Genomic DNA, 16,264 nt, shown 5'->3' on the forward strand with positions numbered 1-16,264 from the left:
ATGTTCATTGATATGGTATAGACTAATATTGATCCCAAAACAATATACTAATAGTAAACCATTCAGAACAATTACTAATAATAAACCATTCAGACCATAGGCCAAAATTATTGTTATTGATTAAAAAATCTTGAAGATAGCTGGGATCTACAAATGACCATAACCATGCACCTCTATAATTGTTGCAAAGCAAAAATGAGGAACAAAAAGCATCCCTCGCTTCACTTGATGGATAAAAATCATTTGTCACAAAGTAAAATTGGATCACTTTTTGGAAAACAGTGAGTACAAAACACAACATTTGCCGATATCAAAAGTGTTACAAGATGTCCAAAATAGCATCCAAACCGAAAATGTTGAAAATTGTGATTACAAAGCTTTAAGGCCTAAGGTTGATGACCATTTCTCTCATCCTCCCCATTTCAAGCCCTTTAAATTGATAAATTGAATAGTACAATTGTGAGTACTTTCAACAAACACATACATACCTCAGCTTCCTCATATATTATGGCTATCTTTGACTTTCATCTAATGACCTACTATTCTCGACTGTATAACAATATTTGCTTATACACGAGAGAGAGACCAGTGCCACTATTTTTCTCTTTTGTGCAAATCAAACCTTCGGCAGAGCATCTTTTTCCTCCTCCATCATAAATACATTACTTGGATAAGGAGAAAGCCCACATAGGATAGAACCTAGTTCACGTACACAGTTATTCTTAACTGATAACTAGACCACAACCTGATGGACTTGGTGCCACTGATTTATTATCCATTAATAACTATTTGAGAAGATTAAATACTATATTAAATAGCCGAGTTGAATGGTTCTAACAAAGTTATCCCTTAATTTTGTCAGTATATATCGTTTGGACAAATGGTCATTTCCGTTATCGAAGTGTACTATATGGCCATTATAAAAGGCATGGACTTCTCAAAAGTGTCTGCACAATAGCTACTGTATTTACTATATCTACAATTTCCCGTTGAAACCTTCATCAGCAAAGAAGAGAATGATCTGCACATAAGATATCTAAACAGAGTTTTAGAGTTAATAGTAGAAACAACGAGGGTATGTGGAAATAATCTCCAAATAATCATATTCCTCTGCAGAATACAACACATGGAAAATACTTTTTTTGCCTATCCGAGCTGTTCAATTCAAAATGAATAGACTCTAAAAAAGGATTTGTTCATGGAAGACCTTGATCGTTCAAAATGGCAAGGTTACCCACAAAAAATTGGTAAGAATTCTCAGTCATTACTAAAAGAGTCCTTGTGACAAAAACAATGATTACGCTTACCACTTTAGGACAAGAACTTCCATTTCAATTATGTTTATTCCCAATATAATCCGACTCATAAATAACATAACTCCTTGCGACTGTTCTCGAAGTGCCGTTGAAAAATGTAGAAACTATATGTCTCTAACCAATTGTTTTTCGCATGATATAAACTTGGCATTAACTTATCAAACCACCACCGCTCATGGTACGCATGGGAACTACCAAATGCAAATTACTTGTAAAGGCCCAAGAAAGTTGTTTGTTATAGATTTCACGTTACCCCACGCTGCAAGATAGAGATTTAGTTCAAATTTGCGACAGATTTAATACAAGTTAATCATGTATTACACAGCAACAATTTCAGAGATACAAATAGATGAATATAGTACAACTGTACATCTTCAACTTGAGGAAAAAGTAGATAGGACATCCTCTAGATCAATCGGTTCTTTACATGTCATACACTTTCAGGTCCTTCCAACAGCCTTGTAGTCTGCATACAATAACAATGAGCGTATTTATTCTCAGTTAAAAATCAACTCAAAGTTGGTCACAGACAGAAATTCATAAATAGGACCAAGATCAAAGGTTCCATAATTCAGAAATAGGTCTCAAAGAAAGATTGACTTCTTTCAAACTAACAAAGGAGTTATTCATTACAGCATTCATTTCAATGAAATTTCAAGCAATGATATTTACTACTGGTAATAATAATAAATAAATAAAATCAAAACTAAAATTGATTCAACTGAGTGATGAAAGACAGCAGACGTAAGGAAACAGGTTAACGGCCCAAGACCCAGAGGCATCTAGCAGGAGTGAGAGCCTGCTCCCGATTACGGACCACCAGCAGGGTTATGCCAGGTGGCATGGTTTTCCTATTTAACAGTGATGAGTCAAGCCCAGCATTCGCGGATAGCAGCCAGAGATGGCTGTCCTCACTGTTGGTTTGACATCTGAGTTGATAGGTTTTACCACCTTCGGAAAAAAAAGAAAAAAAAAAAAAAAAAGAGAGCAGATGGGCCTGATGCGATGACATGCCGTAACTGATCACAATAAGGATATTGATATTTACTAATAATAATAGTAATAATAAATAAAAATCAAAACTAAAACTAAAATTGATTCAGCAGAGTGATGAAAGACAGAACATGGGCCTGATGCCCATGACATGCATTTCTAACCACTTGACAGTGTTTCTGAACAGATCCTTTTGATAACAAAATATCAAGATTAACCTTGTACCCTTTCTAAACAAATTTCTCACATCTCCTGGAGCCTTCGTTCTAAAAGGTATGTACACCAAAGTCGATTCAGAGTGAGCTTGGGGTTGATTTGGAACTGTTTGTGGGCTACTTTCGGTGGATTTGACATCTACATCAGCAGTCTACATATCGTCTAATATCTTGGAAGAGATTTGAGACCAGATTGTTGTGCCCATTCAAAGGTAAGTCAATAATATTTCAAACCCTTGTTATTTTTCTCATAAATTGTTGATTGGATATGTTTTGCAATTGCACTTTTGCTGCTGAGACACTATCATAGCCCCGTGTGAAAATTTTTGAATCTTTACAAAGAGAAACCCTACTGCAGTCGCTCGTTTAGCATCTCCTACTTGTTATTTCATTCAACAAGTAATTTAATTTATAAACAGTGATGAAAAACACTACTACAGACTACACTGACATATAGATCATAAAATGAAATGATAAATGAGACAAACACACAAGGGACACCGTTATTTTTGGACAACATGTCCCTGAAAAAACCCAATGCGGGAAAGTCGGTGCAGCAAATAGAGGATTTGTATTATTAAGCAAGCAGAATCTGAGTACAACAGGTTGTCTTTCACACCGGCTGACCTTTACAAAGAAATCACGGCAGCAAGAAATACATACGAGGGTTTACCTCGTTCTCCAAGTCACAACTGATCCACTGAGTGACCTAACTCCGGCAAACACTACGAAATCCCAGCGCAATCACTACTTGGGCCAGTGTCTTGCCTCTAGGACACTGTGTCACCCCTTCTGCTAGATCGATTTGTTGGAGGAAGACTGTGGTTCAACCCTCTCGGCTCAGAACCTCACTTCTCCAGCGAAATCTCGAACTTCTGACAAATATCATGCACTGCCACTGCAAGAGACCCTCTTGGCCTGTGTCAGCACTGCATGAGCCCCTTCCAGGGCTGCGTAGGCCTTTGTGCTGCCTCTCTGCCCAGTACTCTTTGACTTGGAACTCCTTTCCGATCCAAATCTTTGCTTCTGCCCCTCACTGCAACTCAAATCACTGGTTTTATTTTCTCAGCAAACCACACCCCAGAAAAATCGAACTAATTTGATCAACTATCCAACTGACCCTCAACCCTCCTCTTATACTTTTCTTTTTGATGAATCAACGGCTAAGATTAAGTCCCTAATCAAGGGCTAAGATTAAAACAAACTTGATTCTTGTCTCTTAGAAGCTTCTCACCCATATTTTTATTAATACCCATTAATATTTTTATTTTACTAAGTTTAGACTTACGAACCCTGTTAAAAATATTAATTATTTTAACAACTCACAATGCAAGTGGAATTTATCCAAACGATTTCTAGGTCTAGGAGATCTTATGTATTCTAGCCCCTCCACAAAATTTCGAATTTCGAAGCTAGAGCACATCTGATGCTACCCAAAATCAACACCCCAAAGAACACAGAAGACCCTACAAAGACGCACTGTGATCAAGTTGATGGGAAAAAAATACACAAATGTTGTAAAGGAACTCAAAGGAGATACATAGATTGACACCACATTAAGCGGTCATCCATGGCAAGTTACACCATCCCGTGATCTTCAAATGATGTTAGATAATAAACGCAAGCATCTACTAAGGATGTTCATGCAGAAAAGACCCAAAAAAACGGATTAATACATACGGAGCAGGGTACAGATTCCCGCCAGTGAAAGTGGAGGTAGAAACCCTAGCTTTGAAGCCACCTCCAATGACCCTTCCGTTGGGAATTCCCTTAGATATATTGCTCCAATTCATGTTTATAAAAACCCTACATCGAAAAAAAAAGATGGATGGTATTTTGCATCCAGATCATGTGAAATATGCTTGTCATTATTTAAAGCATCACTGAATGCTTCCAACTATCTTGTCACCAATATGCTGTTGGAGGATATAAACACCCAACCATTTTCAAGAACACATGCATTGCAACATTGCCTGGACCTCATGTTTGAGGATATAAGCAAAGAATTTTGAGTGAAGAGGGTTGTAGATTAGGGAAAATGCATTACGAAATATATCTACATCCATTCATGGATACTGAACCTGATGAAAAACAGATGGCAAGGAGCTTGTTAGGCCAGCCATCCCTATATTTGAAACAAATTTACTACGTTGCAATCTCTAATTTCCCAGAAAAGCAACTGGAGAAATGTGTTTAATTTTATCGAGTGGATTGCATCTCAGTGGAGCAGCAAGCCTAATGGGAAGGATGTACAGTCTCTTTTGGTTTAGACGTCCTGTTGGTCTAAACCAAAAGAGACTGTCAAGTTACCAGCTTAAATCCCCTGATAATTTTTACTTAGTTGATTGGACAATGAGGATATGGCAAACCACAGGTAAATAGGACTTATGTGTAGATAATCCAAGGAGAGTTCTCTTCAACCATGAATTGAAACGAAATGGAAACTCAGAAAGCAACTTCTAAAGGAAAGAGTCAAGTTGAGTCAATGTGAGTTGTCACCGCCAAGAAAAGAGACTTCCAAACTTACCAGCTCCATCCCCTGCTAATTTTCACTTAGGTGATTGGACAATGAGGATATTGCAAACCTCAGGTAAAAAAGACTTCTGTCGAGATAATCCCAGGAAAGTTTTCTTCAGCCATGAATTGAAACAACATGGAAACTCAGAGAGCAACTTCTCAAAGAAGAAGTCGAGTCAATGTGAGTTGTCACCACCAAGAAAGCTTGACGTCGGACACTGCAACATGTGGCAAATGTCTCACTGAGCAAGGAATCTGTGGTAATGAAAAAAATTTCCCATCCATCCATTTTGTGAAGACCATCATTATCCTGACTCCTGTTACAAGTGGACACAACTACAGACACAGGGAAATTCCTTCACAATGTCAAGGAAGCAAATGAATGGCTGCTATAAAGGGGAGGGAATATCCTAGGGGGAGGAAACCCCATGGGAAATACCACCCCCACCCTCTCGAGGCGTGAAGGTGTATGTGTGTGTACCAATTTTTAAAACCCAGACTTGGAATCAGAACCAGCTTAGAGTCTGCTTGAGCTTGGATCAAAATCAAACTAGTTTAAAGTTTGACTTAGTTTACTAAAAATACATAAAATTTAAAAATTTAAAAGAAAAATATCCAGTATAGATTTCAAACCATCAGAAACAAAATATGCAAAGTATGTTGATAATACATACCATGTAAGGGTGAATATATCAAAATGGAACTATGTGAAATACATATCTGAAACAAAATACATAATCAGCAAGGCTCTAAATGGCCTCTAGAGTCCAAAATGTTAATTTTCCAATACCAGATTTGATTTCATTTTCTTAGCAGTTTATTTTAAACCCAGAAAAATGTTTCACCCAGTAAAATACTTTTCTGAAAACTACTGAAAATAAATACACTTGTATTTCAACTTTAAATAAAATTTGCAGCAGCAAAATGGAAAAACAGTTACAAAACATAGCAGAAATATATGCCCAACAAATTCTACTTCACTTTCTATTACTCAGGAAAATTATGGCCTCATTTAAGTTTTTAACAAGGAAATCAACCCACAGAGAATACACAGAAAATACAGCAATGGAACCCAGCAACTCAGCCCCATCAGAAATACGGTTTGCACTTGTGCGGGTTGTTTTTCCCAATTCGGCCCTCCTGTAGCAACTTGGCCTCCTCCCAACTCTGACCCTCACAGCATCACCAATCTCATGGCCTGGCTGCTAGACCTAAGCCTCATAAATCTCGGCCTCCTCCACAAACAAATCTTGGCCCTCTTGTGCACTCAACCTACAAACTAGTGCTCCAAAATTCTTGTAGCTGCACGCTTTTCACCCTTTTTCAGTCTTGGGTTTCACTTGAGAAAAAAATCACTCTCCCCAGAATAAAATGTGTCTTCAACTCTCCTTTAGGCTTCTTTTATAATTTCTCATTGAGCTAGATCTCATACCCTCGATCTCTTAAGTGATGGATGGCTAGGATTAGATCTTAAGCCTAACTTGAGATCAACGGTTGAGATCAAATCTAGACCAATTAAATAATTAAATTATTTATCCTTAGAAACTTAGCTCAAAAGTCAACATTGATTCATGAACTATTAATGTATTTTTCCTTAAAAGTCACTTACTCCTCATGAGCGAGAACCTAAAGAGGCAGTTTAATATCTTCTGCATACTTGACACCTTGCCTATGCAAAAGCACCTATCCAAGCTATTAACATCAATACTCCCTCCTAGCTAGGAAGGTATTCTACACCACCCCCAGCTTATCTCTGTAGAAAACAAACTTCCCCTTCACCAGGGGCTTGATGAGAATATTTGCAACCTTCTCATATGTGGATATGAACTAAAGCTTCACAACTCCCCTCTGGACCATGTCTCTGACGAAGTGGCATGTAATCTCTATGTACTTGGACCTACCATAAAACATTAGATTCCCAAAAAGCTCGATGCATGTCTGATTGTCACATTGAATCACCTTCAAATCCAACTCAATACCAAATAACCATGTGAGCATCTTGCGAAGCTAGATGGCCTTGCAACTTGCCAAGCTAGTTGCCATATACTTTGCCTTTGTTGAACTAAATGTGCTGCAAAAAACTGTTTCCTACTGAACCATGAGAATATTGTTGGCCCCAAACTAAAACAGCACCCAGAGATGCTCTTCTTGTCAACTACACTCCCAACCCAGTCTAAGTATATATAGCCCACTAACTTCACTCCACCATCCCTCACGTATCGAAGCCCATACTCCATTGTACCTCGTAGATACCTTAGCACATGCTTGGCTACCAACTCAAACTCAAAAGCATTCAACTTCCTCGGAGTTGGTAATCATCGGTGTCGACATAGGCTTGCAATCCACCACCCAAATCTCTTTAGGATTTCAACAACATACTTCTTTTGTCAAAGGCATATCTCACATGTTTGTTGCCACACCTCCAATCCTTAAAAGTAGTGTGTCATCAAGATTTATATTTCAAACTCTGCAACCAAGTCTCTCTTACACATCTCTATGAGCTTCTCTAACCCTATGAGAAAGAGGTCATCCACATCCAATACCTAAATGAATGGATCATCACCAACTAGTATGTAGTATAGACTGGGATTCACCTCACTCTAATGAAGCCCATGCCTAGCATATACCCATCGATCCTTGAGTACCATGCTCTAAGTGCTTGTTTGAGACCATGTAGCACCTTCTTCAACCTGCATACACGAAATCCCTCACATGCACCTCAAAACCCTGTGCCTAGTCAATATACACCTCTTCCTTAATCACACCATTGACAAAGGTTGTCTTCACATCCATCAGATGTATCATCCACCCCATCTTTGAAGTAATAGACATAATAGCCCTGATAGAAGTGCATATGGTGATTGGATCAAATGTCTCCTCATAATCCACTTCATCCTCCTAGGAGAACCCTCTTGCCATGAACCTAGCCTTGCACTTCATGTTTGGTATTGAAGATCCATCACAAACTAACCATTGATTACCCCTCTAGCCTAGGCACAATATCCCTACATCATTCTTCATAATTGAATAATAATCTTCCATCATGGATGATGGCATCCCTCAAAGTCGGTTGATCTACTACCTCCTCAAAGCTACAAGGCTTGGAATCACTAATTTTACTCGTAAGTGCCATGTAGCTGGAAAACTTTTGTGGTGGCCTACCCTCCCTGAAAGTCCTCATAGGAGCCTCCACATGCTCCTGAACGTCTCTGAGTCTACTTAAGCCATCTCGGTCTCCTCCAAGCAAAACTAGAAGGTGCCTCCTGCTCCTCATGATCTAAAGACTAAGTACCTATTGTTGGAGTTGTTGGCCTCTCAACCTTCAGAGCCTGTCACTCATGATCAAATCTCACATCCCTACTTGCCACAGTCTTCCCTTGTGATGGAACGCACACCCTATATGTCTTGGAAGTCTCCCTATACCCAACAAAAATTCCCTTTTGTCCTGAGAGCTCCAACTTTGTCCTCAACTCTGATGGTACATGGATATCGTGATTGGATCAAATGTCTCCTCATAATCCACTCCATCCTCCCAGGAGAACCCTCTTGCCATGAACCTAGCTTTGCACTTCATGTTTGGTATTGAAGATCCATCACAAACTGACCATTGATTACCCCTTTAGCCTAGGCACAATATCCCATACATCATTCTTCATAATTGAAGAATAATCTTCCATCATGGCATCCCTCCAAGTCGATTGATCTACTACCTCCTCAAAGCTAGAAGGCTTGGAATCACTTATTTTACTCGTAAGTGCCATGTAGCTAGAAAACTTTTGTGGTGGTCTACTCTCCCTGAAAGTCCTCCTAGGAGCCTCCACATGCTCCTGAACGTCTACTTAAGCCATCTCGGTCTCCTCTTAGCAAAACTAGAAGGTGCCTCCTGCTCCTCCTCCTAATCTAAATACTAAGTACCTATTGTTGGAGTTGTTGGCCTCTCAACCTTCAAAGCCTATCACTCATGATCAAATCTCACATCCCTGCTCACCACAGTCTTCCCTTGTGATGGAACGCACACCCTATATGCCTTGGAAGTCTCACTATACCCAACAAAAATTCCCTTTGTCCTGAGAGCTCCAACTTTGTCCTCTTCTCTGATGGTACATGGATATACATTGGGCACCCAAAGATATAGAAATGCCCCACCTCCAATTTCACTCCTATCAACACCTCCTCAAGAGTCTTGTCCCCCAAGACCTTGTGAGAACTCCTGTTCTAAATATAGATTGTTGTATTGCATTCTTTTGCCCACAGGAACATGCCCAAATCCTGATCATGGGTCATGGCTTTAGCAGCCACGATGACGACCTTGTTTTCCTCTCAACAACTCCATTCTATTGTGGGTTGAAAGGAACTGTCAACTTTTCTTACTGCTTTCCTTTCTGCAAAATTCCTTGAACTCATTAGAGGTATACGCACCGCTTTTGTCTGACCTAAGGACATTGATCTTCTTCCCAATCTGGTTTTTCATGAGCTTTGAAATCGTAGCACCGAATGAAGATCTCATCATTGGTCTTCATGAAATAGATGCAAGTCCTCTTGGAACAATCATCTATAAATGTCTCATAATAGTTGTACCTGTTGATTTTTTGAGTGAAAATTATACAAGCACTTATTTCTAAAACTTGTTAATTATTTCCAATGATGTAGATGTTTATTTAGCACTTCAATGTATCATTAAGCAATTATACATTCAGAAATTCAACCATAAAGACAATGAAGCAGGGGAGATCACAATGCACAAGAGAGACACAGTGTTTACCCTAGGAACCCACTTGGGGGAAAAACCCAACAACCTTCTTAGAGAAATATTTAGTTCAACAAGAGATACATCAAAGTCAAGGTCAAGGTCACAGTAAGCAACAAGATGCTTTCCACAAGACAACCACAAGATGTCAAGTCCAACCTCTTTCACTTGTCCACAAAAGTCTGTAATGGAGGCCAAAATTTAGACCTTCTCCCACAAAAGATCACAATCATACCACAAGAACTCAGGCTAGGGCAAGAAACTCAGACTGTTACACAAAAATATCTCAAACTATATACCATAGAAGATCTCGAACTATACCACAAGGAAGCTTGGACTATACCATTAAAATCTTGAACCATTCCACAGAAGCCTCTCAATCTAACACCACATAAATACCTCAAACAAAAGCTCAAATATATACCACAGAGGCTCGCACTTGCACCACAAAAATTTGAACTAGAATCACAAAATCTCAAACTGTAATCGCAGAAGAATCTTGGACTTATCTTCACACAGAACTCATACCTATCAAAGACCTTATGTGAGGTGCCTTCTTCTAACTCTTCAGCTGACATTTTCTCATCTCGACCTTCTTGTCTTCTCCAGATCAAGAATATAAGTATCTTGTGAGATCTGAATTTTTGTCTTTGGAGGAAGTCAAATGGCTAATTTATAGCATTGGAAAGGGTCTGAATGGGTGCCTTTAGGGGCTGAGCCGACTTCATCACTAGGGAGGCCAACTTGACATCTTGTGGTGTCTAAATCCAAATTTAAAAATTCAATTTCTTGCTTTTGAAAAAGGCCATGAAGAACATGCCTTGCTTTTGAAAAATGGCATGAAGAACATGCCTTTCTTTTGAAAAAGGCCATGAAGAACATGCCTTGGAAGAAATAATTTTCTTTTCTCACAAGTATGAAGAACATGCTAAACAAAATTTTCTTTTGTCACAAATATAATTTATATTGTATCTTTACAAATACAAATTGTACATTATGAAGACCGACCATAGCTACAAAATTCAACAATACCCACTCAAAGACCCTACTAATATAGGACAATGTACTAGAACCCACTGCACTTTGGACCTAGAATCACTATTTGGGAAAGCAATCTTGGCATACTTGCCAAGTGCACATCCTTTGCAAACACCACACTGCTCTAGTCTAAACTCAAGAAGACCAGTGACAATCTCCAGCGATAAAGGCAAAGCCCTGTGATTTAAATGTGCCATCCACCGATGCCACAACTCACATAAGTCGTCACTATCATGAACCAAGGGATGTAACAGTTGACCCTTCAACATGTATAATTTCCCCTCTATCCTCCCAATCACCCAATCTGTGCTCGAATTGGAATATCTCGACTTGACAACTACCTATCCATCTCAAAAGTGAACATCATACCTCTTATCCTCCACGGCTTAGACTACTATAAGGTTCTTAGTCAACCTCGGAACATACAATACTTTTGTGACCTCTAAAGATTCTCCTGACACTAGCTAAAACTGGATAGTCCCAACACCCTCTACTGCACACTTGGCATTATTGCCAAGCTCCACATATAGTTCTTGAGTCTCCCTCTTAAATGTTGATGAACAAATCACGTGATCCTATTATGTGACAAGAAGTACCATTGTCCAAAGTACATTAATTAATTTATGATTTCTTTCCTAACTTTAACTTAGGAAAAGTACATTAATTAATTTATTAATTAATGTCAACTATTAAGCCAAGTTTTTAAATATAAATAATTTAATTATTTAAGTGACTTAGATCTAATATCTACCATTGATCTCAAGTGAGGCTTGGGATCTAATCCTATCCATTCATCACTTAGGAGATTAGGGTCATAGTTTTAAAACTAGGCCAGTCTGACTCGAATCAACCTGGTTGACCGAGCCATACCCCTACCCAGACCGACTAGGTCAATTATCTAGTTTGTTACTGAATCAGTCGAGTTGGTCACTGATTTGGTTCGTTCAGTAATGGACAAGCCAGATCGACCGAGCCCAACTTAAAATAGTCGGTCTCGGCAGCAGGAAAAAAGGCGGGTTGGGCAGACTTGAAATCATTTTTTTTTTGTTTAAACTATTTCCTAGCCCCTCTATCCTTCTCCCATGCCTATAAAAGTGACCCAACCCCCTCATATTTCCTCACAACTATCTCATTGCATTTATGTGAGCATTTGTGAGGATTTTGCGAGCAATTGGAGTTGCTTTTTGGAGCAGCATTGAGAAGTTGGTTTTTGGAGCAACAATGGTTATGTGTTTTTGTTCTAATCTTTATATATTACATGTATTGGACAGTGCACTCGTTGCCATTTTGATATAATAGATATATTCATGAGCATGCTTTGATCAGGTGTTGTCTTCTCTCTATTATTCTAATGCTCTAAATTTGGAAACATGAATGAAAATCTTTAAAAATATGCTTTTTCATTAAAATTAAATATTTAATGTACTTTTTACAAAGACCAAGTCATTGGAATCAACTAGTCTTATTCCATACCGAGTTGGTGTTGACCCTCGACCATTTCTGAGTCTGAGTTTTAAAACTATGATTAGGGTTAGGGATTTGGCTCAATGAAGATATAAAATAAGCCTAAGGGAAAGTTGAAAGACACATTGTGATTGAGAGAGCGATTTTCTTAAGGACTAAGAGACTCAAATAATGAAAAGAAGGGAAAGGTGTGTAAGGTAATTTCGAGAGAGAAATTCAAGGAGGTCAAGCTTGTGGAGAAGGAGATGAGATATTGGAGAAGAAGGACGAGATATTGGAGGAGGCTAAGACCAATAAGAAGTCGAGTTTTCTAGGCAAGGGTTTCCACAAAGAAACAAGGCTAAATTCCTCAATGCATAAGATGGTCATACAAGTGAAGAAAAAGACGACAATTTATAGGTTGAGCCGAGTTTTCCATGGCCAAGAATTTTCCAATGTGTCATATTCCAGAGGGTTGAATTTCTCTGAAGGATGAAATTCCAAGGGAGCCAAAATCTAGGTTTCATATTGTGTTGTATTTTCTATGTATTCATCGTGCCCAAGGCCCTAATTTTCCTAAGTTAATAAAGTGAAGGAAAATTTGTTGGGAGGATGTTTCCATTGTTTCTTCTAGCTGATTTTCTATTTATCTCCGCTAAAAATTATTTGTGAAGTTAAAATACTAGTGTCTTTATTTTTAGTAGTTTTCAAAATTTTATTAAGGAAAACAATTTCTAGGTAATTATTGAAGAAAAATAATCAAACCTAATATTAAATTTTAACAGACAAGTGAAAACTCCTTCTCGAACCTGGTGGTAAACTCATTGATTTGTGAATCTACTGAAATTGCTACCTATTCCTTCACCTTGTTGCCCTTCCTATTCAGACATTGACCTGCATGTGAAAATTCCTACACCCGATAATTCCTACTACAACACTGATGATATTTCTCCTACTTGTTATATTTATGAACAATTTATTTGCAGTTTCCTACGGCAAACATCAAAATACATACACTGCAGTCTACACCATTTAAATTTATATGTCGAAACAAGAAACTGAACAAGAAGGAAAATACAACACAAATGACACAGTTATTTTTGGACAAATGTCCCCAAAAAAACCCAATGCAGGAAAATCGGTGCAGCAGATCTGAGGGTTTTATTATTAAGCAAAAGTATTACTGAATGCAATCATTGGATGCCCTCCCAACAATCCAGTTACAGAGAAAATCACTTGGTAGAAGAAAATAGTGAGATTACTCACTCTACACTGCAAGTCTCGACTGATCTGACACCTAAACCACGAGTTTCCCGGCTACTTCTGCACTACCCCTACGTGGGCTGTACATCAGCCTCTAAGGCCCTGTGTTAGCTCAACTGGGAATCGATTTGCCCTCAGAAGCCTATTCTAGCCCTCCCGATTCAGAAATGTCAACTTCCTCAGCAAAATCGAACTTCTGCGTTGGAAGCTACTGCGCTACTCTACGAGGGGCCTTCCTGGCTCTGCGTCACCCTCTCTGCCCTCTACTCTGCCTCCTCTATGTGTCTCTCCACTTCTCTGATAAGTATCCTTGGCTCCAGAGAAGATCCTCCAGCCAAAACTCCTCTACCCCTCTCTATGTGATCACTACAAACCATTGCACTGCCTCAAGCTTCAGTGATTCAATCTGACTGATCAACTCTCTGTGTGTCTTCCAAATAACCCTCAAGTTTCCTTAAATAATCCCCTCGTTGACATTCAACGGTCTAGATTAGAAGCTAATCAATGGCTAAGATCATTTCTACTTGATCCTTGTCTTCTTCTAGAAGTTACACCCACAGTTAGATTAATACCCATTAATTATTTTATTTTCCTAAGTTTAGACATAGGCACTCATTAAAAATAATTAATTATCTTCATAAAATTGTTTCTGGGTGGAATTTCTCATAACTCTTTTTAGGTTCTTTGGAATACATGTGCCTAAGCCTATCCGATGCTACCAAAAATCAACACTGCATGGTGGCCAAACTTGTGAAATGCAAAGCACTTAACTTTACTCATGTCCTCCTCCTTCCCATCATATGAAGTAGCTTCCCCACTCGCATTCTTCTTGGGCTTCCCCTTGCCCTTCATTGCCTGACTCACAAGGGCAAGGTTCTCATCATCACGTTTCTATTGGCCACCATGTAGACATTCCTCTCAAATCTCCTCCTGGATGAAGTCATCTCACAACCTCTCCCAATCTAGAAGCTTCACTCGTGCCACAATACCTTTAATGAAGTAAGACCTTGGCTTTGTGAAGCCACTCAAGGTCATTGTCACAAGCTCCTCACTTGACACAGCCTCCCCAAATGCAACCAACTCATTACGAATATGTGTGCAATAGGTGAGATAAGATGTTATTGTCTCTGCTTGGAAACCTTGGTGCTCTTCAGCATTTCCCTCAACACCATTTTTCTATTGCGTTATCACTCTAGTATATATTAGTTAAAGCCTTTCTTATTTTCATAACTAATTTATTTCCGGAAAGATAAAGGATCACATGATCCTTCACCCCAAAAAGCACTACCCCCTAGCTTTTACACCGTTTTGGTTATGGATAGTATGTTGTGCAGCATCGATAGGAGGGGTGAGTTTCTAATCTGCAAACTCTCAAATACCATTCTCCATCAACATGCATGCTATCATCTCCTTCCAAGGACTGTAGTTGGATGTACCCTCCAACCAGTCTTCAAATCTCAACCTTGTTGATACACTATTCTAACAACTTCCAAATCAAATACTCAAACCCTAGAAAAATAAAACAGCAGGAAAATTCTTTTGCTACTGTGAACCCCTGTGACAAATCAATCTTCCTTCTCTTCGTAGTTTTACTGCTCTGATGCCATGTTAATTTTCTAAATACTAGATCTAATTTGATTTACCTAGAAATTTATTTTATACCCAGAAAAAATGTTTCACCCACTAATTTTTTTTAACTTCTGAAAATAAATACAGTGGTATTTTAACTTTAAATAAAATTTGGAGCAAAAAATTGTGCCCAACAAATTCTTCACTTTCTACTATTCAAGAAAACTACGACCTCATTTAAAAAGAAAATCCACCCACAGAGAAAACACAGAAAATATAGCAATGGAACCTAGCAACCTGGAACCCTCATAAATTGAGCTTGCACATGTACTTCCCCAAATTCACAGCATGCCTACCAGAACTCGACCTCACAACTCTCGACCTCCTCCACGCAGTACATTGTCGGCCTTCTCCACAAACAAGTCGCAACCCTCTTCTTCTACGCTCAACCTGCAAACTAGTACTCCAAAATTCCCATAGCTGCACACTTTTAAGTTTTCATCTCTCTTCAGTCTTGATTTTGTCACTCACTTGAGAAAAAAATCGCTATCCCAAGAAATAAAATGTATCTTCACCTCTCCCATAGGCATTTTTTATAATTTCTCATTAAGCAAGTTCTCAAACCTAGATCTCCTAAGTGATGGATGGCTAGTCTTAGATCCTAAGCCTCACTTGAGATCAAGTGTTGAGATTAGATCTAGGACACATAAATAATTACACTATTTATCCTTAGAAACTTAGCTCATTAGTCAACATTAATTAATGTACTTTTCCTATGTTAAAGTTAAGAAATAGATTATAAAAGCCACTTACTCATGAGAAAGAACCTAAAGAGGCAATCTGACATCTTCTACATGCTTGACGCCTAACCTATGCAAAAGCACATGTCTGAGCTATTAACATCAAACACAAAACACAACATCATACAAGCTAGTAGCCTGATCAATGATCAAACTCATCAACATTGTTGGAAATAGGGTACTCGAAATGAGCTACAAGGCCATCCTCTGGCTCAGGCTTATGAACCATAGCAACATATAAAACTGCAATAATAGTACTAGTAGAAGCATCGTTAGTGCCTACCATGCTTGGTGTTACTCCTACTAGTGGATCTGAAACCAAACCAATCAACCCCAAGTCACAATGGGATCCATAACAAGTCT

At 38.7% G+C, this 16,264-nt stretch overlaps 1 long non-coding RNA gene across 1 annotated transcript; it reads right to left on the reverse strand.

Annotated features, from left to right (window-relative positions):
- Positions 1 to 1,529: 1,529 nt before the first annotated feature.
- On the reverse strand, positions 1,530 to 15,665 carry LOC149165430 (uncharacterized). The gene is made up of 2 exons (XR_016260333.1): positions 15,458 to 15,665; positions 1,530 to 1,782 (listed from the first exon to the last, which is right to left on the reverse strand). It is a non-coding gene; the product is annotated as an uncharacterized LOC149165430 (long non-coding RNA).
- Positions 15,666 to 16,264: the final 599 nt, after the last annotated feature.

The sequence above is a fragment of the Pinus tabuliformis genome, chromosome 5_1 (genome assembly GCF_031772625.1).
Source record: "Pinus tabuliformis cultivar Carrire ecotype Pingquan chromosome 5_1, CPIR1, whole genome shotgun sequence".
Taxonomy (NCBI): Eukaryota; Viridiplantae; Streptophyta; class Pinopsida; order Pinales; family Pinaceae; genus Pinus; species Pinus tabuliformis.